The 26200-nt window shown below is 48.9% G+C and overlaps 1 protein-coding gene across 6 annotated transcripts in view; it reads right to left on the reverse strand.

Moving 5' to 3' along the window:
- The window catches only part of LDLRAD4 (low density lipoprotein receptor class A domain containing 4), a 448790-nt gene that overhangs the window by 275603 nt on the left and 146987 nt on the right, over nt 1-26200 (reverse strand). The window lies entirely within an intron of this gene.

Below are 26200 nucleotides of genomic sequence, written 5' to 3' on the forward strand. Positions count from 1 at the left end.
AGTGATTCTATCTATCTATCTATCTATCTATCTATCTATCTATCTATCTATCTGTGAATGAATGGCAGGGTCTCACTAAGCTGCCCAGGCTGGCCTCAAACTCCTGGCCTCAAGCAATCCTCCCAAAGCACTTGGCTTCCCAAAGTGCTAGGATTACAGGCATGAGCCACCATGCCTGGTCTAAAAATGGACTCTTAAGAGGAAAACAAATGCCCGCACTATCTTTTTAGTGAGAATGGAAAAGAAAAGCAAATTTAGTCTATAAACTGCTCCATATGTTACATAATAATAAAAGCATTTTGCCTGTAAAATCCCAGCACGTTGGGAGGCCTAGGAGGGAGGATCACCTGAGGTCAGGAGTTCGAGATCAGCCTGACCAACATGGAGAAACCCCGTCTCTACTAAAAATACAAAAAAAATTAGCCGGGTGTGGTGGTGCATGCCTGTAATCCCAGCTACTCAGGAGGCTGAGGCAGGAGAATCACTTGAACCTGGGAGGCAGAGGTTGCGGTGAGCCAAGATCGCACCACTGTACTCCAGCCTGGGCAACAAAAAAAAAAACCCGTCCCCAAAAAAAAAAAAAAAAAAAAAATTAATAATAACAGAATAATAAAAAAAGCATTTTACAAAATGTTTTTCAGATATTTTAATGTTCCATTAAACATAAAGCAATATTAACAACAAGAATGTCAGAAGCCCAAAGGATCAGACTTTTAAAACAGAATCCTGAATATCAATCTCCAATATTTAGGAAATCTCTTTTCTGTTATCACTTCATCCTAATCAATTTATAACCAATTTTTAGAAAATGTAATCTCATTCTTTTTTTTCACCATCGAACTAAAGAAAAAGAATTTAAGAGAACAGAGCACAGAACAGAAAGGAGTCCTCTGTTAACCACATGTTGCTATAAACAGAAGGTAGTGAAGTAACACATCACTGATACGTACTAATTATAAGGAGTACATTAAAAATTAATGAAGTAATTTAATGATACTAAGACATCCAATTCTATTACCTTCATGTATCTATAGTAACATCCTCGGTTAATAAGGTATGGCCCAGTAGGAGTCCTCAAGTTTCAAGAACGGGTAACATTTTAATTAAAAAATAAATTATTTGCATAAATGGTGGCTTTGACGTGCTTGAAAATACGAGAAAACATTTTTCTATGAATTCTAACATTCCATCTAAAAATGGCCAACACGCAGGTCCTACAGGAACTTCAGAAGAAAACTAGTTGCACTAGCATCACGAACTTCGGGAAATGGAATTTATCCTGCCAGATACAGACAAAAGCCCACCTGCCCTAAAGCTCTGATTTTTCTCTGCCCTTTTCTGTGATGCTTTTGGTGTGCAAATATGCTAGACTTTATTTGTTCTCATTCTCTAAACTCAGAAAACCAAACCGTAGGGAGGTTTTTGCTATTGTTTTATTGTGGGATTTTTGTCTATTTGTTTCATTGCAGAAGTTATGCTACCTCACTTCTTAAAAAATCACGTTGTCATAAGGAAATAATCAACAGAATGAAGAGAGAACCCATAGATTGGGAGAAAATATTTGCAAACCATACTTCTGATAAGGGCCTAATATCCAAAGTATATAAGGAATTCAAACAACTCAGCAGCAAGAAAACAAACAAGCCGATTTTTAAAATGGGCAATTATCTGAAAAGACGTTTCTCAAAACAAGATATACAAATGGCTGACAGATATATGAAAAAAGGCTCAACATCTCTAAGCATCAGGGTCTCTAAGCATCAGGGAAAATGCAAATTAAAGCCACGGTGAGATATCACCTCACACCCACTGGAACGGCCATTCTCAAAGACAAAAGATGAGAAGTATTGGCAAGGATGTGGAGATAAGGGAACCCAGGTACGCTGTTGGTGGAAATGGAGATTGGTACAGCCATTTCAGAAAACAGTATGGAGGTTCCTCAAAAGACTAAAAATAGAATCACCATATGATCCAGCAATCCCACTGCTGGGTATATATCCAAGGCATTGAAATAGGTATGTCAAAAATATATCTACACCCCCCACGTTCATTTCAGCACTATTCACAATAACCAAGATACGCAAGCAACCTAAGTGTCCTTCAGTGGATGAACGAATAAAGACCCTGTGGTATACATACGGAATGGAGTCCTATACAACCTTCAAGAAGAACAAGACTCTCATTTGCAACAACATGGATGAAACTGGAGGACATCATGCCAAATGAAATAAGCCAAGAATTGAAAGACAAATTCTACATGATCTCACTTATATGTGGAATCTGAAAGAGTCCATCTCACAAAAGGAGGGTAGAAAGGAGATTACCAGAGGCAGGGGGAAGAGGGATGGGGCAAAGGGCAGCGATGATCAGACACAGCAAAGTTTCAGAAGGACTGGAGGAATACGTTTTAGTGACAGACTGCATTGCATGGTGACCACAGTTAATAAAAAAGTATTGCATATCTCAAAATTGCTAAAATAATACATTTTTAACATTCTTACCGCAAAAAAATGTAAGTTAGTGAGGCGATAAATATATTAATTCATTTGATTTGAATATTTCTACCATGCATACATATAGCAAAACATTACATTGTACCCCACATATATGCAGTTATTATTTGTCAAAAAAATTAATTAGAAAAACGAACTTATCATACATCCCACATGTCAAAGGCTATGGGAAAGACTGAAGCCAATGTGGATCAAAACAGAAGAAACAACCAGCTTCCCCGTTTTCTTATGCTGGCTTAATCACCCCCACCAATCCTTAACTTTACATCTTCTAAAAGAGAGGTTGGACACAGGTATGTAATAGCTCCCATGAAGTCTAAGCGTGGTCATGGCCAGGATTTTTAGGACAATGATGTGTGCGGTTCCCAACAAAAGCAGGACAGACACAGTTGTGTTACCTTATCAGTGGATAACGTGCCTATTCTGAGGATATATACGCTCTGAGTCTTCCCCAATGCAATTTTCAAGGTAAAATGCAATTATAAATGCTGTAAAAAGTCTTCTTCCTCACCGCTAGCAACAAAGATTAGCTACCCTTTCTAGGAGTGCGCAGCAGAAGTGCAGGCTTCGTTCTGCTCCGTGAAAGACTGTGACCACCCAGAAGGGGCCAGAACCCAGCGGCACTCAGTAAGTGCGTGTCAGGTGACCAAGAGGCAGGGCAGGGTGGGTGATCCGGACCCAGAGAAAACTCCAAGGGCCAGCACAGTCAGTAGAAGCCTGAAGGACCTGTTCTGGACAAGACGTGTGCTTCTAGTTTAGAATCCAACCAGCAATCGACACGGCCGCGCTGGGCATCTGTGGAGCAAACACGTGGAAGTGTGAAAGTTGGAGGAGCTGAACAAACGCCGATGCCGGCCATCCCTCCAATCTTCTGCTCTCATGAGCCTCCTGCTCATGAGCTGCCACTCAGCCTTTCAGTCTCTGCCCAAACAACCCTCCTTGGAGATGCTTCTTTGATGGCCCCCAGTCTAAGTCTGGACCCTGCTGCACAGCCCGCAACACCTGGTCGGCTTCCCAACACATCTGCAGTTACAACTCCACGCGGGTGTCCCGATTGCACCACGCCTGCCCGTCTCCCCTACAAGTGCTGTGAGAGCAAAGGCGGTGGCCAACAGATCCTCCAGTTCCCCTGGGCACCCAGCAGGTGCCCGGTAAATATGTGTTTCCCGAGCGAACACATGAGTGAAGGAAGGCACTTAGGTGGAGCTTCCCCGAGGACTGTACCCAGCACAGAGAAGGCTCAGCAAACACCTACAGTTAACCCAGCCCCAGCAGCGTCTGGCAAGGGGCATTTCCCAGGCGGAGGTGCTGCTCCTCAGCCTGCTTGGCTGGGACCCTCCGGGCCGGGCTGGTATTCCCACCACCCCACTAGAAGAGTCGAGATGATGATTATTAGCGGTGATCCCGCCGCACTCACACTTCCCACAAAGTCCTATCCAGCAAAGGCCTTCAGAGGTCATTGACTTAAATGCCCTCAGGCTACAGAGAGGGAGAGAGCAAGCGCTGCCCCACGGAGGCTCAAGAACTGCGCCCAACACTGGCAGCAGGAGAGCAGGACTGACCCTGGGCCTCTCGCCCCGAAGCCACTGCTTCCCACGCTACTCCTGAGGCCCGGGAAGCTCCCTAAACCCAAGTGGCTTAAACCAAGAGAGAAGGAGAGGGGGGAATACAGGAAGAGGCAACTTACCCAGGATGTAAGGTCACAGTCAAGAGCCCCGCCAAGGCAGCAAGCACATGGCCATCATTCTACACACACACACACACACACACACACACATACACACACACGGAGGCTCTATTTATACTGGGAAGATGGGCAGAACTAACCAGGAAATAAATTAATTCAATATTGCACTTGAAAAATGTCATTAAGTCCCTCCCATAACAGAGCAACAGTTACTAAGGAAATAGAGCACGTCAAATGGAAAAACACCCCAGGAAGGGACGTTTTAAAAACATGAACACTCACAAACCAAGTAACTAACCAAGTAAGTTACGGGGTATGTCTGCCTTACCGGTTATTCACAAAAACTTATATGAAACGCAGTCCTCCTCAGAGTCATTCAGGAATAAGAACTGAACTGTGTCCGCATTGCATCTTTCATTAAAAGACACTGTAAAACCAGACACACGGGGTTCAGGAAATGTGAGGGTCACACACGGGCACAGAGGCCAAAATCCAACGGAGAAGCGAAACAGCCTTTTTTCCAAAATCAAGGAGCATTCAAAATACCGTAGTGCATGAAGAATTGACGCTGCAGTTTCATTTTTTTATTTCCTCCTGCTGTGGACAGACTGTTTCGCTGGCGGAATGTCGGTTACCTAGGTGACAGCCCCACAGCGGCCGCGACCGCTTCAGGCCCCACAGACACTCAGGGCTGAGCGCCGGCCTGGGGACGCCGATCCCTGGCCACTCTACCCACCAGAGAAGTTCCAGGTAGAAAGGAACACTGCAAAACAAAGAGGTCATTCTAAACCTTGGCAAACTGGGGCTCTGTTGCAAAATTAAAAAAAATAAAAATGACTATGTTTGAGAGCTGCACTGCACAGCTCACCTATGCATCGTCTCACCCTGTGTTCATTTAGGATCAAAGAGGCAAAGGGCTTGTCATGAGACAGATGAGAGAAAAAGTGGGAAAAAGACACCTGAGAAGCTATTTCCAACTTGAGCTGGCACCAGGTGTCCCTCCAAGGGAGATGTCACACATCTCCATGTGAGTGCCTCAGAGCTCATGGATAGCGCAGACCTTGGCAACGGCCAGTCAGTCTCAAGATCTCCTAACAGTAAAGAAAAGGAGGTGCTACAAATAAAACACCCCTGCCTCCAGGCAGTCAGCTGTAGGCAGAGAGCCCCAGGTGGGGACCCACTCCACTTCTGGTACCCTTGGTGACTCCCCAGCCCTGGCTCCCATTTCCTCTTTTATACAATGAGGAGGTGAAACTGGAGGTCCCTCCCATTCCAAAAAGTCCCCTGTGGCCATGTCTCTGGCCGAGGGAGAGAGGGCAGATGGGCATAAAAAGGACAGCGTGGGCAGGCACAGTACCTCACGCCTGTAACCCCCATGCTTTGGGAGGCAGCAGGATCACTTGAGCCCGGGAGTTCAAAGCTGTAGTGAGCTGTGATTGCATCACTACTGCACTCCAGCCTGGGCAACATATCAAGACCCTATCTCTTAAAAGAAAAACTAAAGAGAAACAAAAGAAAGGGACATAGTGCAGGAGCACGGAAAATCTACACAGAAATGCAAATCTGAGAGCAAGTCAGAGAAACGGGCTGCCTATAGCCAGGGAAGACTGAGTCGGAATGTGATGAATTTTTCATGCTACTTTTCATCTCTGTGATGTGGGGGTGCAAAATAATGTGTAGCTTTTGTAACACAACCTCCAAGCCATCCTCACCTTGGGTAGCTCAGTGGCTCTGGTTACTTGTTCAGAGTAATGTAGTTCAGGGTAGCGTAGTGCCTTGCTGTAGGTCACCAATTCAGAAAGCAAGTACAAAATCTAAAACATCTGATTTAAAGACACACACAGGCTGCAAACAGGAAAAGTGGTAATTATATTAGAACATTCTTTAAAAGGTCACCTTGACAAATCTGACACTTGATAAATCCTGAGGCTCTACTCAAACCAAGTTGGAGAGAGTTCCCCTCAAACTAAACAAACAGGATAACTGTCCTTACTGCATTAGTAAGTCTATAATTATCAACTCATACGACCTAGCAGCAGAGGAAGCCACAAGGAGTCATAGATCCGACCCCTGTGCTTTGTGGACGAGGCGATCCAAGGCTCAGGGAGAGGGGACAGGTTGTATGTGAGTGTGGGAGGAATGCAAGCCACAGCTGGAACCAGGTGTCTGGATCCTGGCCCAAGTTTCCAGTTCCACTGTCCATGCACAGCGGCCACAGGAGACACTGGCTCAGGAGGGAGAGCCTGCAATGCTAGGAAAGCAGCCGTGCACACCTGCACCAGCCGCTCACCAGGAATCAGGGAATACTGGGAAGATCTCCACTTTCCAGGGCCCGAACCAGGTCATTCCTGCAGCACCTACATGTACAAGGGCACGGGAAAGGGTCAGGGCTTGGCCCAGGAGCAGATGATCCCTGGGCGGACGTGCATTCAGACGGCACCCAGCCTGGTCTGAGCACATCACGGACACCTCCACTGTGGTTACCAGCCAAGCAGAAAAATGCCCCCCAAACCGGCCCCACCCCTGTAGAGGTTCCGCTCCCACTGTGGCCTGGTGTGAGGGCTCAGACTGATGGGCAGGGGGCTGGCAGGCAGGGGCAGGCCTCTGCAATGCTCCACACCCAGGGATCTCCCCCACTCCAGCTTTCTTCAGATAAAATCAGCTTAAAATGGGCATGACAGGCCAATAAGAAGGAGGTCAGACCATAGGCTAACAAGTGTGGGCAGGAAGGGAGGGGGCTGTCTCATTCTTTGGTGGGAGTAGAAAAGAATATGAACCGACAAGCTGTTTGTACGAACCAATTTTCGTCCCCCTTGCCAAGCCACTCCTTGCTGTCAGCTCCCAGCAGGCTTCCCTGGGACACCTGTGCCGGCCCCCAGCCTTCCCTGCTCTCTGGCCTGCAGGACGCCACCAAAGCTGCATCTCTTCATTCAGTATTTCAACAGCTATTTGTGGGGTCATTACTCTGGCAGGCACTATTTTAGGAGCTGGGGAGACAGCAGTGAGCAAAACAAACCAAGCTCCTGTCGCCATGGGGCCCAGATCCTCGTGTCTCGTCTGCCTCTGCAGGTGTTTCTGGACAATGCTTCCTGATTATCCTTGGCCTTGACCATGGGGACCAGAATACAGCAGGTACCCAATAAATGCTGGTTGTATGGCACAGAATTCTAGCTAAGGCTCAGTTGGGTCACCTCCTTTTCAATCTATGGCCTCTGTCCTGCATCTGAGCGCCACACACAAGTGGCTGCTGGCCTGGGGGCGCCCCATGGGGGACATCGTGGCTGGGAGTTTGCTGCACAGGCAGTGCCCAGCCCCACGCTGCTTCAAACATGCTCAAACAAGAGCCTTATCCAAAGGGGCCAGAGGACAAGAGTCTGGGCTCTGCCCACACTGGGTACACCCCATTCTAGGTTGTGTGTGACTTAGGCAGTTACTTAAAGCCCCCGAGCCTCAGTTTTCTTGGCAGTAGAATGGAAGTAACGATGGCACTGGCCTCACAGAGCCAACGTGTATGTAATGAGAAAACACAAACAAGACACTAGATCTAACGAGGGCCGGAGAAATTCCCACCCCTCCCAAATTACTACAACCTGCCTCGGCAGCCGCCGATGAAATCGTGTCTCTAACACGTCTCAGCCCACCCTCCTCCAGTTCTTATCTGACCCAACTGGATACAACATCGGATTTATCTTCTGGTTCCTCTGCTAATTTGTCTTGATTTTTTTTAAAAGTTCCCAATAGATAAAAATCAAAGCTCAAATCATTCCATGCCAGCTAAAATTAACAACAGAGAGAAACAGGAGAAAGGATATAAAATTAGAGAAAGTGTGTGGGTGAGGTTTTTGGTATGAAATGTGGTAGAATAGTAGAAGAGGAAAAAAATGTCAAGAAAGAAACTTGCCTTTAAAAGGAAAAAGATAGAGGCTCTTGATATTTGATTGGCTTTTTTTCATGTTTTCATACTGAAATATCACATTTAAAAGCAGCAATAGAAAGAAAATAATAAATTTGACCAAGTTTTTACGTCTCCTTCTCGGAAAATAATCACGCAGGCCCCGTCTGCTGTTCTTCCGTCACTTTTCTTGTGTGGTTTGTTCCCTTGGTAAAGTGCTGACCTTTGAAGTTCTTCACATCACCTCTCAAGCTTCCACACAGGCCCGAGAATGAAAGCACAGAGAGGCCAACAAACCACCCTTCTGACAAGTAGGGTGCTCCGTGCCCCTCCGCCGGGCGAGGCAGGCTGTGAACCTGCAACTGTCCCCAGGAGCGGCCGTCACAGAGTGCAGGGAACCCAGGGGAAGGCTGCCTGGTCTCGAATGGGGCCACACCAGGACACACAGCAAAACGCGCTACACCTTAAGGCTCAGACAAACTGATCAGTGATAAAACAGCCAATGTTCCCGACAGAAATGAACGGTCGGAGGCATTTCAGTCACCTGCACTCACAAAGCTTCCTAAGCATTCCTTGTTCACCAAGTTCCAAACCAGCTCCACAAGTGCCTCTTAAATCACACACACAGGGAACAGCTGAGCTTTCATGAAGCACTTCTGTCTCATTTGCTCACATTCATTATCTGAGGAATATATATTCCTTTAGGACAAAGAAAAACTGTCCACTTTATATAATTTTTCACAACTCAGTATCCAATTGAAGGTGAGCGGCGGTGGACAGCAATGCTCCAGTAAGCCTTTTCCTAGATACTTCCAGGGGAGCATCTGTGTTGTCTGGGACGGGCCTGCAACGCTCTGCCCGTTGCTCCACGCAACTTAATGGAGGCTCAATGGTGGGTCACACTCGAGCAGCTCTTGGGACTGGCCAGCGGTTTGTGTTCTGGCCAAATGACGACTCCTTACTGCCTGAGTATGTCCATTATGACAAAAGGTAGGGGAAGTCCCACTTTCCTCTGGTGAGAGGAAGAGGATTCTATTGCCTGCAGAGGTGAAACAGATACAGGCCCATCTGATATCCAATTACCACTTAAACTTCGGTTCAACCACCCTGCTCTTTCTCCCATTTAAGGGAACAGGAAGAATAAATAATTTGCAATTAATCGTGTGCCACCCTAGGAAAGTCATGGGTTGCAACACCACCTGGGAGAAGCCACAGGCACTCATCTAAGAGCTAAAAGATAACCTCTAGACCAGCCTTTCCAAGAATGACTTGCATTTCAAGCAGCAAAGCCATCACTGAGGCCGACCGAGTTATGGAAACAGAAGTGGCGCAGCCTAGTCAGTTCCTGTTGGTGAAATAACTTTATATGACCACAGAAATCCAAGGAGATGTGTATTTCAGCAGACGTCTGAAGGACAGAACGCAAAACAGTGCTGTCAGAGGTTGGCCCTGGCATCGATGTCACCGGCAGCTGGCAGGTCCAAGAGTGTGACAGAGGAGCTCCTGGGTGTGTTCGCCCAACATCGAACACCACCTGCGGGGCCCGGCACACCAAGCCTTCCGACGGGCAGTCCCGACTCCATGCACCTACAGGGAGCACTGAGAGAGCGTCCCGACTTCCTGCAAGGCCAGGCGAGGCAGGATGTGAAAGTGTATCTGTCCCCAGGAGCAGCTGTCACAGAGGGCAGAGAACCCAGAGGAAGGCTGCCTGGTCTCTAACTAATGGGGCCACAAACCCCACCGCTGTGTTCTGGAGGCCTCCGGCCAAGCATAAAAAGTTCATTAGACCAATTTCCACTGCCTTGGTAACAAAGGCCCGTGCGTGTGCTCTCACACAGGAAAAGCAAGCGAGGGTTATTCATGGGGAACGCACCACAGACAGGTACCATGCGTCCCACCAGGCAGCCCAGGCAGCGGTAAAGACACATGCCCTCCTGGAAGACAGAACCGGCCCCTCTGGAACTGCGTGTGATAGCGCAGTCTCCCACGGCACCAGAGGCTGAGGGTGTGCTGAGTTTGCTGAGCTTCAGAGGCATGGATCGGCAGCTGCAGGAGCCGTCTCATCCTGAGCCGTGCCCTCACCCGCTCACCCGCAGAAGCAGCCCCTGAGCATACCCGATGCTGAAAGGATCTGTCTGTCTTACATGTCCACCGTCAGATCCAGGCGAGAGAATTCCTGGGATCCACCGAAGAAAACCACAGGACGCCGCCGGCAAGATGGAACGTAACTGCCACGCTTGGCAGCTGACGCCGCCGTTCTTGGAGATGCACGGGCTCTGAGAGGCCTCTCGTGATCTAACCGACCATCGGTCATGCCGGCCTGACCGCCAACTTCCTCTGCACGGAAAGTTGCGTCTTCTTTAGATTTTTCTTTTTCCCTCTCAGAATCTGGCCCTTATTTATTCCCTTCCCCACTGGAGTTGACTAGTAGAAATTGATTTATTCCAATCCCTACTCTGCATGGAGACCTGAGCACATTTCTTCAGACAGAAGCCAATGCCCGCAGGGCCTGGGAGGACAGGCAGGGAGGGGCAGCTCTCCCATGACAGACAGCAACCTCGTGGCCACCCTCCCTCCCAGAGTCTGATGAAGTGAACACAGTTCCTTCAAACAGCAAGAACTAGGGGACTTGATTTCACTCCTCCAGGGAAAGTAAGCTGTGGCCACTTTCACCAAGATAATCTGGGCCAGTGTTCCCCAAATATCCCCAATACCCCATGCAGTCACCAAAACTACGCTCTATTTTTACTTAAAAACTAAATAATTAACAAATCCATTTGAAATCAGGAAACACACATATGCCAGTGGACAAGACCAGCGTTGAAGAGCAAGGCGCCAGCAGGAGGGAGGAAACGAGGAGGAGAAGGCCTCCTGCCAGGTGCAGGCTCCCTGGGAGGGAGGAAGAGGGTGCTGTTCCCTGACTGTACAAAAGGAGGGGAGGGAAAAGCAGAGCACCATGATTGCCCCAACAAACTCCACTCCATAAATGAACACTCAGAAGGTTCACTCAGACCAGGGCCTGCTTAGATTAGAATTTAGCATTTTCATCTTCACATACTTACATAGGTCAGCATCACTTTACTTTGTCCTCATCACCACCCCAAGCCTCCCCATCTCACTCAGCTTCTGCCCTGCCCTGACCCACCAGGCCCTCATTTCCAGCCCAGCACACAGAGCCAGCTGTGACTCACTCGAACTGCCGAGCCACAGGGATTCCCCACGTCGGAGAAATCACTCCTATCGAAATGACTCATCTCCTCACTTCCTTTGAATAAAAACATGTTATTATGTTCAATAAAACCATACAAGAAATAATAACTAAAGATGGCATTTAAATAACTTATACCAACACCTAAAAATGGCTTCCTGGAGGAAAAGGGAATGACTGGCATTTTCAAGGATATTTTCAGACCTCCTTTTCTCCTCCTTTTCCACCGGCCTCTCCTCCAGATGAGTCCTGGCTGCATTCAGAGCTGCACAGACCCCTGGCCTAGAGGTAAACTTGGGCAAAGCAGGTTTTACAGTGAGCACAGAGGCTGCCATCGAAATCTAAAAGCAGTCTAGCTGCTCCACTACCGTCCCCTTCCCTCTAGTTCCCATGGAAACAGACCTCAGATCGCCAAAAACCGGGTAAAGATAGCACCATGCCCAGTGTTCCCGCAATCTGTTTCCATGGGAACGGGAAGGGAAGGGAGTGGAGGCTGGGTGGCTAGACGCCTGCAAATCTCCATCCCTGTCATGGGGCTGCAGTCAGCACCTGCACACAGGTCCAGGGCCCGGGCACTCTTTGGGAACGAGACGTCCACTCGGCGATGGAGTCCTAGAGGTGAGGCTCCCCGCAGCTGGACTGTGTCGCTGAAGCTGCTGCAGACTTCCAGACACACCTGGCAGGTGCCTGGCCTTCTCAATCGCCCCTCAGCCAACAGGGACGACCATTTCAGAGCAGGGGTCCCACGCCTGGCTGGGCGGCAGAATCACTCCAGACCAACTGAATCACTATCTGTGGGGGCTGGGGCAGGACTCGGCAGAGTCTCATCCACTCCAAAGGTGATTCTGAAGCACGGCCGTTCTGGGAAACCGATGATCCAGACCAGAGCTTCCTGAGATGAAGGTGCCTGTGAATTCCATGGGATGTGGTGACTGCAGATTCGGTTCAGCAGGTCCAGGCAGGGCCCAAGAGGCTGCATGTCCAACCAGCTCCCAGGGGATGCTGCTGCTGCTGGGGACCACATCTAATTAGTGAGATTCTAGACTTCAGGGGCTTTGGCTCTAGAACCTTCTCCACAGACCAACAGTGGACAGACAGCCACTCCTACATGACAGCTTGCTCCCATCAGCAGCCTGCAGTCCACGACCCAGCTCCAGCCTCCACGGGAGCCCGTGTGGGGTCAGGGCTGAGAGGGCTCCGGCCTCCATAGGAGCCAGTGCGGGGTCAGGGCTGAGAGGGCTCCGGCCTCCATAGAAGCCTGTGTGGGGTCAGGGCTGAGAGGGCTCCAACCTCCACAGCACCCTCCTCTACCTGTGCTATCCCAAGAGACGACCTGTGTGGGTCAGAAGGTAATGGAACAGCCAACATTCACGTGTAATTATCATGACACATGACGTCACTTCCAAGTGTGATTTCTCTAAAAGGTAAAAGCAAATTTCACGTGGTTGAGGATCAAACGTACACATTTTTTCTAAATATTTCACACATTTCCAAACATTCCCATGGTGGAAATATGTGAAATATTTAGAAAATATTTATAAATGTGGACATATTATCAAAGAAGAATGGAATTGTACATGTGTCATTTTAAAAGAAATACGAGAATTTAGGAAAACTATGGAATTTATTATAAAAAAAGGTAGCTTTAAAATTCAGTCTAGATGAAAATGTACAGAGTAAAAGTATACTCCACGTTTCAGCTAAAAGTGTGCAGTGTCACAAAAAAGTAGCATTTATTTCTACACTGAACTGCAAAATACTTTTAAACCACATAAACTGCTGGGTACTATTCAAAAGCAAGTTACTGATTTTCTATCCAGTTTGCTTAAATATAAAAGGGGAGCTATTTCAGTTTGTTTTATTAAATACACTGTCTCCTTCAAAAAGCATATATTAATCTTTGAAAATGAAAATATGAGCACAGATCTCAACCATCCATCATTGAATTATAGTATAAGCTTACTGGAAAAAACAATCTTCTGATTCTAAAAATGCAAAAGAGGAAAAATCAATTATTTCATTAGTCAGCACACAAGCAACAAAGATAGCTAAGCGTTTCTGCACAACCCCGTAACTGTGGGCAGCTAAAGAAAACACTGAACATACAGTCTGTGACGCACATTGTCATTCCACTGAAGCAAAAATACACATATATTTATACATATGTGTATAATGTCATACACAAACTTAAAAAAAGGCCATGAGTTGCTGTTGAGACCCAGTTGCTTTTTAGGTTCCCAGAGCACTACAACGGCTGCGATGAGAAAAGGAAATCAAAATAAGGGATTTCTGCCTTTGCTCAAAAGACACACACACACACACACACACAACAAATTAAACAGTTGTGGCAGAGGATGACAAAGGAGTGTGAGCTGTTAAGAGTTCCATTAAAAATGATAAAAATAATTGGGAATAAATACAGAGATGTGCTTACACCCAGCTCCACTGAAATCTGTTAGTCTGCGAGACCCTAGCCAGAAAATCCGTTGTTGATATTTATTGTGTACATGTGTTTACTTTGTGTTTACATGAAGACGCAACTGGAGCCCAGACAGAAAGCTTCCCACAAAGGCCCAGATGGTGAACGGCTCTGCACAGGCCACGCCGCCTCGGCCCCGGCTCCTCTGCTCTGCCGAGAAGACAGGAACGCCGCCCCAACAGACAACACACAAACACATGGTGTGGCCAAGTGCCAATAAAACTTTATTAACACAAACAAGCCCTGGCCAGGACAGGGAGCATGAACATGAAGTGCTGAGCACTGGACCACACCCTCCTCATCTCCAACGAAATGTCTTATTCAACTTCCATTCCACAGCTTCAGGGAAGGGAGGGGAAAAACCCTGCAGAACTGGCCTCTCATTTCTGTTTCTCAGTCACCCTGGAGGAACCTCCAGGACACCCAGACGGCCTCGAATTCTCAGCACGCCCATCCCAGCTCCGTACAGCTGCCACCAATTAACATAAATAATTGCTTGTTGTGTGCTGTTTTGTTCTCTGTATTTTTCTTGCATTCATCTTGTCTCTTGCATTTCTTCTACTAGTTCCAAGGGCAAGACGTTTTTATTTGCATTTTCCCTTAGAATTTAGCTTAGTGTTCAGCAAAAGATACTGCTGACAAGCAAATCCTCTCTTCCTCTCAAAAGGCAGGTAAAAGTAAGGCTAACAGGAAAAAAACTACAGCACCTTTATGTCTAACCCCAAGGCAACTGTGGTAGAGGAACAACCTCCGGGTCTGCCCTGCAAAAACCAGGTGCACAGGGTGTGGCTGCCAGCACTTCCGGAGGGCAGGGACCGGCCTTTCTGGTGGCATGCCTGGCAAGGGCACACGGCGGTGCTTGGTGAACTCAATAGATCAAGTGTGATGAAATGTATGGTAAACTAACCTTTTACATTTGAGCAGAATTATGGCATTCAGGAATTAAAATTGCTGTTAAATATCATCCAGTTTAACTCACTGTCCCATGTAAGCAGAAACCATGGCTTGAGTGTCTCTACACACCCAAGGGCTGGGTCCAGAGCACGGTAAAAGCACGGTAAATCGAATGCTGTTCTAAACATGATACAGAAACTCCTGCTATTTAAGGAATCCTATAATGAAACTTTCCTCATAAATAAAGACATGAATTAGTAAAAAGATGTTTGCTCCTAAATTCAGCAGTTACCTTGACTGTGGGTTCTCTTTCTTTCTCTCTCTCTCTCTCTCTCTCTCTCTGTTTCTTTTGAGACAGAGTCTCACTCTGCTGCCCAGGCTGGAGTGCAGTGGTGTGATCTCGGCTTACTGCAACCTCCACCTCCCGGGTTCAGGCGGTTCTCCTGCCTCAGCCTCCCAAGTTGCTGGAATTACAGGTGCGCGCCACCATGCCCGGCTCATTTTGTTGTATCTTTAGGGGAGATGGCCAGGCTGGTCTTGAACTCCTGACCTCAAGTGATTCACCCACTTCGGCCTCCCAAAGTGCTGGGATTACAGGTGTGAGCCCCTGCGCCCGGCCAGCTGTGGGTTCCGACGTACTCAGCCTCCCTCGTGGAGGGTGCACCAGGGCACTCACAGGGTCCACGCTAGGGAGAGCAACGGTTCCCAGCGACGCGGTGGCGAGTGCGCAACACTTGTGAGGTGGGCTCCAGCAGCAGCAGGGCGTGGAACACTGGGCCTCCTGGGGCAGCCCCCATTCTCAGAGGTGATGGCAGCAGTCCGCCCACACCCACAGCATCCCCAGCCCTGGCCCCGGTCTCAGCCTCTCTGTGGCTGCTCCTCCTGGAGCCTGGGTGTGACAGGAGCACGGCAGTCCCGCAGCCAGCTGTGCCGGAAAGGCGAGGCCTCCCGCAGCCTCCCGCAGCCACCGGCACCCGGGTTCTCACTGACAACACAGCCCGCCAGGAGCCACAGCCTAGTCTGAAAATTCCGGCAGTGTTTTCTGGTGAGAAAAGGCAGGGACTGAGAAACATGAAGGAGGCCGGCCGCGGTGGCTCACGCCTGTAAACCCGGCACTTTGGGAGGCCGAGGCGGGCAGATCGTGAGGTCAGGAGTTTGAGATCAGCCTGGTCAATACGGTGAAACCCCGTCTCTACTACAAATACAAAAACCAGCCGGCGCGGCGGCGGCGCCTGCAGTCCCGGTGACTGGGGAGGCGGAGGCAGGAGAGTGGCGGGAGCCCGGGAGGCGGAGCTTGCAGTGAGCCGAGATCGCGCCACTTACTCCAGCCTGGGCGGCAGAGCGAGACTCCGTCTCAAAAAAACAAAAACAAAAACAAAACATGAAAGAGACGCTGCCTACATCTAAAGGCAGCATAAGGCCCAATGTCACCGAAAATGACAGTCTCCACGGAGCTCTTCCCGCGGTTTCTCTGGGCCACTTCCGCCGAGCAGGAAACGGAAAGGTGCCGTCTCCTCATTAAACTACACGGTGCGGCTGTAACGTCCCTGGCACGGAGCAGGTACCCACCAGAGTCACCAGGGACGTCAGCACAGCTCAAATCAGTAAAGGCGAAGTGAAAATTGGATTTAAAGAATGTCTTTCAGATGTGGTTCCACAGGTCCATCCTCGGCCTGCTCCCCTCGGGGCCCATCCACCACAGCAGCAGTGACCGCGAGCCCCACCTCCGGACCCTGGACTCCATGTTCCCACAGGACAATGCTTTCCAGACTTCGGACTGCAACCCATAGTGGGCTGTGAAGCGAACGCAGGAGTCAGAACCAATACATCTCAGGTGAGGGCAAGTTCTTCTCCAGAAACTTCCGTGCAGTGGTGTATGCATGTGTGCTGGGGCATGGATTTCCCACTGTGAGTCCTGATATAAAACCCACTTCTTCCTGGAAAATACTGTGCTATGGACACGGCTCTCTGCGTGGCAGGCCACCTGCAATCAGGAATTTAATTAGTGCGTTGGCTGAGGATTAAACATGTCCACGCACTGCCTATTCCATGCTAATGGAGACGCATTCTAGTGGCAAGAGCACAAAACCTCCCCAGAACCCTCGACAGTTCCAAGTCACGGCTCGCTCCTCGGTGGCAGGCGTGGACAGGCTGGAGGGCAGGGCTGAATTACCCCTCCAGTCATCTCTTGTTTGAGAGGAAACAGAAGGCGTGGAAGGAGGCATCTGTGTGCCTAAGCCCACGTGGCGTTTATTACCGGACGCCTGGCATCAGAAGAAAAGACACCGAGGAAAGGATATTTATCTAAAGAGCATGAAGTTCACTCTCAATATTTACTGACAGGGAATCAGAGCATTTATCCAAGGTGCTGCAGTGCAACGGCAGCTCTGAAAATGCACATCTGCTCCGATCGCTTCTCTGCTTAGAACTCTTCACAGGCTCCCCAGGCACTTCAGATGCGGTGTACACTCCGCAGCACCTGTGGCTTCTCACGGTCTGAACACTGCCTCCCTTCCACCCTCATCTCCCTCCACGCCAACTGGAGACCCTGTGCCATGCTCTGGCCATCCTGAGTACACCAGGAGGCGCCCACAATGCCTCTGCCAGCAGCTTCCTCACTAAGACCATGGCCGCCCACCCAACAGCCTACTGAGGCCACAGGCCCCCAGGCTCCCCAAACGCATGCCCTCTTACACAGTGCCTGACACCTGGGCATATTTTTCCCTTTTTTGTCTCCACCAGGCTGGGTAGCTCCTAGAGGGCAGAAAATGCATTTCATTCCTATACCTCCAGCACCAAATACAGGCGCTCTATAAATACTAACTGAAAAATGACCAGATCACCCTAAGAAGGTGAATGAGTGGTCACCATGATCAGTTCCCATGTCCCCTGCCTGTGAGCCCGGCCTCAGCCTGGGGTCAAAGCACACGGTCCTCCCATAGCCAGCTCCCATAGCCAGCTTCCACATTCCTTCTATAGCCTGACATCCAGCTCACTGCTGACACACAGAGACAATGACTGAGCTGCCTCTGGCAAAAAAGACCATGGCTAGGCCAGACACAGTGGCTCACACCTGTAATCCCAGCACTTTGGGAGACCAAGGCGGGAGAATCGCTTGAGGCCAGGACCGCTGAGTCCATGAAGGCCAGGGCTCCTGCCACCTGCCCTATGGCCCTGGGCCTCTCCCGTCTCCAGTGTCCCCAGGTAACAAAGATGGGACTTGAAGACTATCAGAGTGCCAAAGTGTATCGAGGAAGGAATTCAGGAAGGGTGCAAATTAAGCTAGTCATCAAACAGCCTAGACAAAGTTAGATGGGCCTTTGGCCATGAGCATCCTCCAAACTTGAAGGTGCTCCCAAACAACCTGGTCCCCCAAACCCAAGTGACTGGAGAAGTCATCTCATTGACGTGGGTGCAGGAGGCACTCTGAGAATGCCCGGAAGGGCATCCAACACACAGCAGGCTCCCCCCTAGGGGAGATGGACAGGTGGAGGAATGGATGGATACAATCCGAGTTGCTTTCGGTGAGAAACCTGCTTTATGCCTATGTTTTTAGTATGTGTTCACTTTAGATATGAAGTTCTGGTGTAGGCGAGGCTGTGCATAACTGCAGCTCCCTACACAGAAAGCAGGCATTCCTGAGACAGGCCAGGGCAGTGCACACCTCACATGCCCACAGTGCTGAGCCCATGCCTGCTCTCCAGACTCCCAGGCCCCCATCTTCTGCAGGGCCCCCGACTCTTCTGTTCTTCCTCTCTTGTTCCTTCTTGCTCCTCAGCTTACCCCTCAAAGTCTCACACTCAGCCTCGTCAGCTCCCTCTAGAAACTTGACTTCCACACCAACCGTGCACTAATGCCACCAAACCTGTCGCCCGGTGCAGGAAGCGTCCCCTGGGCTCCACACCTTTATCTGCTAGCTGCCTCCTAGAAAGGCTCACTTGCACCGCCCCCAGATATACCCAGGTCTAAGAAGCCAAAAACAGACCCTTCCTCCCAAATCTGTTCCCTATTTTATGAGACACGGTCTCACTCTGTCACCTGGGCAGGACCGCAGTGGTGCCATCATGGCTCACTGCAGCCTCAACTTCTCAGGCTCAAGCAATCCTCCTGCCTCAGCCTCCTGAATAGCTGGGACCACAGGCACACACCCACATGCCCGGCCGTCCCCTCTCAATACACCTCTTGATAGCACACCCCCGCACCCTGCTGTCCCCTCTCTCTCGGTACATCCCTTGACAGCATGTGCGTCCACATCCCGCTGTCCCCTCTCTCAGTACATACCTTGAAAGTGCGTGCCCCGTGGGCTCGGCTGCCCCCCCGCCTCGGCATATCCCTTGACAACGCATGCCCCCATGCCCAGCTGTCCCCTCTTAGCACATCCCTTGACAGCAGATGGGGCTACCCGGCCCTGCGTGCTGCTCGCCTGCCCTCTCAGCCACCAAGTGGCCTGCAGACCCTCTGTCTACTCACTTGGCATTGCCACAGCCGCCTTGCTGTGGCATCTGGGCCCCGGCTCTCCGCCTGGACGGAAGCTGCCTGGTGTGTACTGAATCCTTCCTGAGCGTACGGTGCACCTCCAAACCCTGCCAGGCTCTTTCCTGCCCCATGGAGTGCCCCACGTATGTCGGTGCCTGAGACCCCCTCACCCCCGTTCCTGCCTGCCGGTCCCCGTGTGTTCTGCACAGCAGGACCTCGTCTCCCAGGCTCCTCTGCCCCACCTGCCATCCACACCACCTGACACAACTCCCTCACAGAACTGCCACAGTGGTTCTGACTCTGGACCAAAATCATCAAGGAGTTTATTTCAAAGATTCCAAGTTCCACCTCCACTGGTTGTGACGGAGTGGGGCTGGAGGGGACTGGAAAGCCTCCTTCCCACAGACACAGGACTTCTCTGTGGACAGCAAACAGGACTGTTCTGTGTGACACCCAGTTTGCATCTCGCTGTGGGCAAATGTCCTGAGAGTAAATTGACCCGATGCTGAAGTGTACTTCCTGAAAAACCCATTCGATGAATGTGATTTCATTCGAAGCACTGCCTGTCCAGAAGTCACCAGCATTCCCTTGCTGGGTTGTATGTATTTATTTATTTTGACCACAAGGATCAGAATGAGGACCAGCAAGCAAGAAATATGGGAAGACAGGCTTCCATGCACTGACAAGAAACACGCCAATGTGTCTTTGTTCTTTAATAATTAAGAACCATGCAAGACTGAAAGGGCAGCCTCATGGGCCCCCAGTACCCGTCACCACAGTGCTGGAGAGAGGCCAGTGGCCCATGGTGGGTGCTGAGGAATGCAGCCATCACATGGGACTGCAGCAGCTAACGCCCTCCACCCCTGAATGACTTCACAGAAACAGTAACTGTGTACAGGTTAACCTTTGCTACATCCTCAGAGCCCTGAGGCCAGCAGTGACCTTGGGGACACGTCCTGATGAATGGTTCTGATGCCAACCTTAAGGTTAGCCAGGACCCAGATTCCCACAGAGGCCATTCACAGACAGAGGTCAGGAGCTAAGGCCAATATTCACCGATTGTACCTTAAAAGTGGGACTTAAATCCTAAGTATTCTTGCTACTAGAAGTAAGAAGCTCTAAAGTGTTTTATTTTGAGAGGGATCAGACCAAAGACAGAATTCAGATGATAAAGATGAAACAACCTACAAATTTATTCAGAAGCATTTTTTTTCCGTTGAAGTTTTCAGTATCAAATGAATACTTTCTAGACCCTGATCGCCAAGAGTATATCTCCCACAGTGGTCAATTCAGGGCAAAGAAATACTGATCTTCAAAAGATCCAGTATTTAAATTTAGCTGAGCATCTGGAAAGCCTGGTTTTTCCAGAGGCAAGAACCCGGGAGTCATCCTGTTAGTGGTCTTTGGGGAAACAATACCAGGAGGAAACCGTGCCGGGGATTATCCTCTCTGCCTGCTGAGAAGCAGCCAGGGTCTCTTCCCAAACACTCATTCACTGTGAGATCAACACATGACTTCCTGTGAGCTCAGGATTTACAGACACAGACATTTACTTTGAATTTCAAATAATCGGACAAGGCGTGGTGGCTCACACTTGTAACCCCAGGGCTTTGGGAGGCCAAGGCAGCAGGATCGCTGGAGCCCAGGAGGTCGAGTCTGCAGTGGGCCATGATTGTGCCACTGCCTTCCAGCCTGGGGGAAAGAGTGAGACCCTGTCTCTTTGAAAAAATAAAATAAGGGCCAGGAGCGCTGGTTCATGCTGTAATCCCAGCACTTCCGGAGGCCGAGGTGGGCGGATCATGAGGTCAGGAGTTGGGGACCAGCCTGGCCAACATGGTGAAACCCCACCTCTACTAAAGATACAAAAAATTAGCAGGGTGTGGTGATGGGTGCCCATAATCCCAGCTACTCAGGAGGCTGAGGCAGGAGAATCACTTGAACCCAGGAGGCGGAGTTTGCAGTGAGCCAAGATCGTCCCATTGCACTCCATCCTGGGCAACAGGGCAAGACTCTGGTTCAAATCAATCAAGCAAATAATCAGTGTATCCTTGTGGTCAAAATAAATAATACATAAAACCCAGCTAAGGAATCCTGGTGACTTTGAGACAGGCAGTGCCTTGAATGAAATCACATCCGTTGAACAGGCTTTTACAGGAAGTACATTTCAGCGTCAGGTCAATTTACTCTTAGGACATTTCCCCACAGCGAGGTGCTGTGTGAGAACTGTGTGTTGGCAGAAAAGGACGCCGTCATGGAGGGGATTCACGTGCACAAGGCTGTCTTCTAAGTGACGCTATCCATTTTTCTTATGCATGGAAGGCGAAGAAGGTTCTTTATAACGGATTTCACCATTCTCACAGCACACTACAAATATTGACAATTATCACTTCCACAGCAGCCTGACTTTGTGCTAGACTCAGCTGTCTTGGTATCATCCTCAGGTGGCATTAATGAATACACATGAGGGAAGCCAAGTTTTGCCAGCATCTCTGCAAGAAGACAGCACCCAGACCTAGTTAATGGAACTTTCTATTTTAGAGACTCTCACGGAAGCAGCTCTCAAGGTAAAAAGCAAAAGATTAATGCTGGAAGCACGGACGGTGTGGCCATACAGGAGCCCGCTCCCAGGACAGGCATCTGCTCCTCGTCTCCAGGGGAAGAATGAACAAACCAATGCAAACGTGTTTCCGGTGACTCCTCTCCCCGTCTCCCTCCATCACCCCCGCTGTCTGCATCCCGGCCTGAGCAGCTTCTTTAGTTCCTTGTACTGCACAACTCAGCAGCACCTGCGTTGCTCACTGGCTGCTTTCAGGGTGTGTCTTGTCTCCCTAACTAGCCTGTAAGTTGCTTACACACAAGGACACTATGCTGTGCTCTTTGCCCCCATCACACTTTGCACATTTCAAACACACGAGTGGAACTCACAGCATTGTCAGCCTCGGGTATGTAAGAAATACAGAACAAAGTGCGTCCACTGAGGATTTTCAAATGTATTTACTATTTGTATGACATGGCCCCTCCACACACAAAAAATCAAATAATAGAGCTGGGTGTGGCAGCTTGCACCTGTAACCCCAGCTACTTAAGAGGCTGAAGTGGGAGGATTGCTTGAGGACAGGAGTTCAAGATAAGCCTAGACAATATAGTGAGATCCTGTCTCTACAAAAAAAATTTTAAGAAATAAGCCTGGTGTGGTGGCACACGCTGTTAGTCCCAGCTACTCGGGAGGCTGAGGCAGGAGGATCGCTTGAGTCCAGGAGTTTGAGGCTGCAGTGAGCTATGACCACACCACTGCACTCCAGCCTGGGTGAAAGAGCAAGACCTAGTCTCTTAAAAAAAAAAAAAAAAAAAACAAATAATACACGTCATTATAGAACATCGGGCCGGGCGCGGTGGCTCAAGCCTGTAATCCCAGCACTTTGGGAGGCCGAGACGGGCGGATCACGAGGTCAGGAGATCGAGACCATCCTGGCTAACACGGTGAACCCCCCGTCTCTACTAAAAAATACAAAAAAACTAGCCGGGCGAGGTGGTGGGCGCCTGTAGTCCCAGCTACTCAGGAGGCTGAGGCAGGAGAATGGCGTAACCCGGGGAGGCGGAGCTTGCAGTGAGTTGAGATCCGGCCACTGCACTCCAGCCTGGGCGACAGAGCGAGACTCCGTCTCAAAAAAAAAAAAAGAACATCTTTCTTAAAAAGCAATAATGGCAATAATGTTCACTGTGGAAAAAAATGGAAAATACAGGTAAGTAAATTAAAACATTAATACTCATAACCCCATGACCAAAGTTAACCAATGTGAGTAGCCTAGCATGTCTCCTTGAAAGCAGATGATTATGCATATATATCTTTTGCCAAAAGCAGTATCATGTTACAGACACTATTATATATTTCCACTTAATATATATTAAAACTTGTTTTATGCTAATTATACTTATTCTCTAGAACAGAACATTTCTATGACCTCAGAATACTTAAGACCAAACTTTAAAAATGTATGTTTACTACTTTAAAGCCTGTTGACAAGATCAGTCTAGCAGAGATGCCACAAGAAACAAGCACAGTACATGGCATTATTTAGAGACTTTTGAACCTGACAAGCACTGCAAAAAGCCAAGTGTGGTGCTGCATTACAATTCCAGTAAAAGAGTGCTCTAGTGCTGTTAATATGGCAATTAAAATGTTTCACATCTTTAAAAATGCGACTGATTATAATTATAAAGACTCAAGGTATCTGTGAGACCACAACCATTATTTATTTTATTTTTATTCCATTACTCCTCCTGACACTACATATTTTATCATGGAAATAAGAACTGGCATCATCATTGTCAGCTGTCAAAACAGTTCCTGAAAGCCAAGGTCATAAGCCAACACCAATCCAAAGACAATGTGATAGTTAAAAATGCAAGACTGTCCTCAAAGCTGACTCCTAGGCTCCTCTGACATGATGCATAACAGGTTTGGCTTTGTTTAGACAAAGCCCTTTTTGGCACTGGAATAATTAAAACACGCCCTTGCACACTTGAGAAATCTGTTTGAATTTCCACTCTCCCTTTCCCCGGCGCAGTCCTAAAGACCTTCATTAAGGGAAACAACATGAAGCCTGCCCACCTAACCACCTCCTTCTCCAGTCTTTTTTTTTTTTTTTCAAGACGGAGTCTCGCTCTGTTGCCCAGGCTGGAGTGCAGTGGCGCGATCTCGGTTCACTGCAAGCTCCGCCTCCTAGGTTCACGCCATTCTCCTGCCTCAGCCTCCCGAGTAGCTGGGACTACAGGTGCCCGCCACCTCGCCCGGCTAATTTTTTGTATTTTTAGTGGAGACGGGGTTTCACCGTGTTAGCCAGGATGGTCTGCTGACCTTGTGATCCGCCCGCCTCGGCCTCCCAAAGTGCTGGGATTACAGGCGTGAGCCACCGCGCTGGGCCCCACTTCTGCATTCTTAATATTATCCAGCCTTTGCTGCCGGTTGGCATTTTTATGATTAACCTGATAACTAACGACAGACCACTGAACTGGTTAGAAACATGATCCATTTTTTCCCAAAGGTGAGTTGGGCTCTCATATCTCAAGCAAAGAAAAAAAATAGTTTTCCAATTTAGCTCTTCTCTGCAGGCATAGAAGTACCCAACAAGCTCATATCCAGCCATCCACCTCCCTCTCGGGTAACTTCCGTAGAGTCAGAAGGATCCTTCCCGCCCACAACCCAAAGACTAACTCTCACTCAAGAATAACTTACGTGTATCATCTTTGTCTTTCCTTCTCATTTCTATTAAATTGGTTTCCATACCATTAATCTATCAATCTGTTTTCTGCTACATTTGCCTTTTAAATTTTCCACTTGTTTTATTCAATTTGCCTTCTAAGATGTGTTCAGATTTCTACTAAGGTCCAGCTAGAAATGTCTACATGCATAGGTAAAGCATGGAAACTGCAACCTGAAGGCCACCTGGCCGCCCTGCTGGCACGAAGGTTTTGGAATCCAACCACCCCTAGCGGGCTCTGACTCCTAAATGGCTGCTACACATCATACCTTGGTCTCCTATCTGTGAGTTCCCTCCATCTACAGCGTGGAGAGGCATATTCCAAAACTCCATTTACAAGGTCTACTTGGATTGCAAAAGACTGAATGATAAGGTCACTGGAACAGTCAGCTGGCACAATCATATGAAAGAACAAATTTCACTCCCATGCTGATAAACTGAGAGAGGTTTCAGTCCACACTGACAGACTATCAGACTAGAACAGCCGTCCAACGTTCCTACACAAACTCACACAACCCACCACCAGCTTCAACAGAGCACTCAGTGTGTGAGACAAAGGCACAATGACAAATCTAAAAGACGGCCTCTCTCCTCTTACTTGTGCCTCTGCTTGCGTTACCTTCCAAATGCGTGCCTTTGCCCACAGACCTCAGTGGGCGACAATCACAAGTGTACGCTCCCCTCAAACCTTCGTACAGTCAAGACTCGCCTCCTATGTCAGGGACGCTCCTATTAAACCTTCATACAGTCAAGACTTGCCTTCTCTGTCAAACCCCATTGCAAACAGATCCAAGCAGGCATGCCTCGCTCTACCACGAGCCTGCCTTGGCTGGCTGGGGGCAGACATCACCAAGAATGCAGCTGACATGATGCTACGACGGAGAGGCCCCTCCTGGAAAACATGCAACTCATTATTTCTCATCCTACAAACTGTTGCAACTGTCCCTTCTCAGCTGTCAGCATGGCCTCACCTCCAGCCCGAACACGTGCATGGGTGTGGGTGGCAGTGATATAATCCAGAGCCTCAACAAGACAACATGCGCTCCTGCCAATGAAAGAACTGGCATGAAGAGGCCCAGGAAGAGGACTTCCTCATCTTCCAGCAGACGGGACAACTGACTTCTGGCTCAAGGCCGTGGTGAAATTGGTCATCCCGTCTGGAGAACTGTACTGAGGGCCTGGAACCACCAAACAAAGCGGGTGCAACTAGAAGTCCTCAGAATGTTTTAAGGAAAGATATATACTCTTCTTCCAATCCAACATCCCTTACTAGAAATCACCACCAGAAATGTTGGTATATCATGTATGTTAAAGCGACAGGAGACGAAGTGGGTGGATCACGAGGTCAGGAGATTGAGACCATCCTGGCTAACATGGTGAAACCCCATCTCTACTAAAAATACAAAAACAAAAAATTAGCCGGGCGTGGGCACCTGTAGTCCCAGCTACTCGGGAGGCTGAGATGGGAGAATGGCGTGAACCCGAGAGGCGGAGCTTGCGGAAGTGTATTTTGAGTCGAAAAGGGAGAGGACCTCCGCTGACGTCTTCCTGATGAGTGATGGGCTCCGCACTGATGTCGCATGTACTACTGACCCCACTCCCTCCCACAACAAGCTGACACCATAATGCACAGGCAACACCCAAATATTTGGTGCAAACCTTAAAGACCATTCTGAATTCTGAACGCAAAGGTGGTGGAGTTTTTATACTCAGTTCCCACTCATCTGCCTCCTCCTCTGGAGAAAAAAGAAATCAATGGGGAGAAAAGGGACAGAAAAATACCAGAAATT

Source organism: Rhinopithecus bieti, unplaced genomic scaffold (assembly GCF_001698545.2).
Source record: "Rhinopithecus bieti isolate Rb0 unplaced genomic scaffold, ASM169854v2 scaffold_11273, whole genome shotgun sequence".
In the NCBI taxonomy this organism is placed as follows: domain Eukaryota; kingdom Metazoa; phylum Chordata; class Mammalia; order Primates; family Cercopithecidae; genus Rhinopithecus; species Rhinopithecus bieti.